This window comes from Pinus tabuliformis, chromosome 4_1, assembly GCF_031772625.1.
Source record: "Pinus tabuliformis cultivar Carrire ecotype Pingquan chromosome 4_1, CPIR1, whole genome shotgun sequence".
NCBI lineage: Eukaryota > Viridiplantae > Streptophyta > Pinopsida > Pinales > Pinaceae > Pinus > Pinus tabuliformis.
Window position 1 is genome coordinate 975,251,207 of NC_142303.1, and position 3,403 is coordinate 975,254,609.

Sequence of the window (3,403 nt, forward strand, 5' to 3'; positions counted from 1 at the left end):
AAGTGTGGGCACTCATTCAAAAGTTACAACAAGACCTCGGTACATCTGATACTTTTAGAAGGAAAAAATGATTCGTTATGGTACAAAGATCGCTTATATCTTTGTAAGAATTCCCAACTCAAACAAAAGATTCTTATGGAATTGCACAGCTCTCCCTTAGGAGGTCACTCAGGATTTTTACAAACTTACCACAGGGTTAAGAAGGAATTTTTTTGGGATGGCCTTAAATCTGATATTCAAAAGTTTGTGGCAGAATGTTTGGTTTGCCAACAAAATAAAGTTGAAACAATTAAGACGAGGTCTATTACAAACTTTATCCATTCCAAGTCAACGTTGGGAGGAAGTTTCAATGGATTTTATCACAGGTTTATCCAAGTCCGAAGGAAAGAGTGTCATCATGGTGGTAGTTGACAGACTTACCAAGTATGCACACTTTTGTGCATTATATCATCCATTTAATGCGAGTACAATCGCTATTGCATTTATGGAAACAATTCAAAAGCTACATGGAAACCCAAAGATTATTGTAAGCGATAGAGATCTCATTTTCAATGGAAATTTTTGGACAAAATTATTTTCTTTTATGGGTGCTCAGTTAGCTCATAAATCATCTTATCATCCTTAACCTGATGGGCAAATTGAGATAGTAAACAAATGTTTGGAAGGATATCTTCGTTGCTTTATATCTGAAAAATAGACACAATGGGTCAAATGGTTGCCTCTAGCTGAATCGTGGTATAACACTTCAGCAAAATGACCCCATTTTAGGGCACTTTATGGATATCATCCACCATCCATCACATCATATTTAAGAGTAAATTCTAAGGTTCAAGCAATGGAAGACCACATCGAGTATCAACAACAAGTTCTCTAACTCTTAAAGGATAACCTCACTTTGGCGCAAAATAGAATGAAACAACAGGAAGATCAACATCGTAGCGAAAGAAGTTTTGATGTAGGTGACTGGGTATTTCTGTGGCTACAACCATATAAACAAATGTCCCTCAAGCAAGCTAAGAAGGATAATACATTATCACCAAAGTATTATGGTCCATACAAGGTGTTGCAAAAGTTTGGTACTATAACATACAAATTGGAGCTTCCTGCAGCTTCCCGAGTGCACCCAGTTTTCCATGTTTCATGCTTAAAGAAGGTTATAGGTGACAAGCTCCTAGTTCAAACAATATTGCCAGAACTTGATGAGGAAGGAAAAATCATATTGGAACTTGAAGCAGTCACGGAAACAAGAACTCGACAACTACGAAATCGATCAATTTCAGAGTATCTCATCAAGTGGAAGAACTTACCCGCTGAAGATTCCACATGGGAGGATGAGAATTTTATACAGAAGCATCCAGAACTACTCAAGCGTTGAGGACAACACTTTTTAAAAGGAGAGGGGCATGTTAGGTCCCTATAATACTAGTGATTCCACCATTACTAATGTCATTGTAGCCCTTATTATTATTGTTGTGCCCCTATTGTCCCCACATTGTTATTAGTGTGCCGTATAGAAGCCCACTATTGTTATTGTTGTGCCCTTATATTATTATTGTTATGTCAGCTTTGATTATATTATGGCCCCTTAGACTCCTATATATAGAAATGAGGTTCTGTCATTTGTATCATTGAATAATTTTTCATTTTTGTAATGTAAAGGAGGTTGCCCCCTTGAAGACGCTGATTTTGAAGTCGTTGATCTATCTTTTCTTCTATTTTATGAGCTAATTGCATAACAGTAGGGGCTTCTATTGTTGTGTGGGGACCAGTAGTTGTTATACTATTGGTCGCACACACCCATCAAAACATGACAAAAAAAATCATAATTTAAACATAAATAGATAATATTAAGTTATATAAGTTATTAAATTATGTCCAAAATGGGCCCATATATTGATTGGGCTTACAACTGTCAAACACTAGCCTTTAGTATCAAAATTTGATAAGACATCATGTCCCAACTACCTCCAGGTCTGATTTAGAAAACAAGACAAAATAAAATTGCAAACATTCCATCCAATAGTATCCAACAGTACACCTATCACATCAGACCAACCCCAATAGATCTCCACTAGAGCAGCTATGACCAAGGTTGATTAATACTTGCACAAGAATAGGGAATGTATGTGTCATCCATAACTGCATATATGTTCATCAATGTAACCTACTCAAGGCAATAAATGACACCAACCCATTTAATTCAGGAATTAAACACAGGAAAGCACAAGGATCAACCATAAGAGTTTATCAACCATTGGATCACATCAAAATCAATCCACAACACACATTTGAATTTGAAAAATGGAAATCCATGTCAATCCTCCCTACCAATCAAATCAACAACAAAAAAATATAAAACAACCTCAACCCTTACTGAATTTCATTTCAAACTTTCATTCTACTCATCTACAGTTTGAGACATACCATTAGAGACTATGTGCACAGTGTAATCAAGTTTGTACACTTCAGTTTTTTTCTTTCTATTTTTTTTCAATCTTCCATTAATTTATAGTATGAAGCTATTGTGTGTGAAATTGCAGACAAAACTGAACCATTCAGAATTGTTTGTCTTTGGATTTCCTACTAATTTTGGATTCTAGTTTCAATAGTTTCAATCTTCCATTAATTTACAATCCTCCATTAATTTACAGTATAAATCCACTGTGTGTGTGAAATTGCAAACAAAATCTATTGTGTGTGAAATTGAAGCTAATGTTAATTTTGAATCAAAATTATTAAAACACACACGATGTATAGGAATGTTTATGAGAAAAAATGAAAACTACAAACAGTTGGTTCAGAGTATGTGTATAGAAATACCTTGAAAATAATTCAAGAATTCATTATAGCACACTTGTATGAAATCTACTCAGAGTTCAAAATATATGGATGAAAAGCAGTTAATCATGCCCAAACCACAATTTATTTTTACAAAAAGTCTCTTGTAGATCTTCAACAAGTTGTTATATTGTGTGTGTGTAGCTTCATATTATAGATCTTCAAGAAGTTGTTCTACTATGTGTAGCTTCATACAATAATTAATTTACAATATCTTCATACTAATGTGTGTGAATTTGTATTTAGAAATGAAACATTCAGAACTTTTTTCAAGCTAAAATCGCAAGCACAAGAACTCTGTTTATTTGATTCCTATCCAGTTTTAGCTCAAGATCGAGCATGGGAATAAACCAAAATGAATCTACCATGGGAATAAGCTATCAAATCGAAAACATCATGAACTCATGGAATCTACCAGAAGGAATTTAAATTTCCATTTTAAATAACATTTTTTATTTTATTTTATTTATTTATTTTTAGAAGAAAATAATAAAACAACCTTCATTAATTAGAGGATGTTTACAATATCAAAGGTATTAACCTAGAGAGTCATGATCGCCTGCAG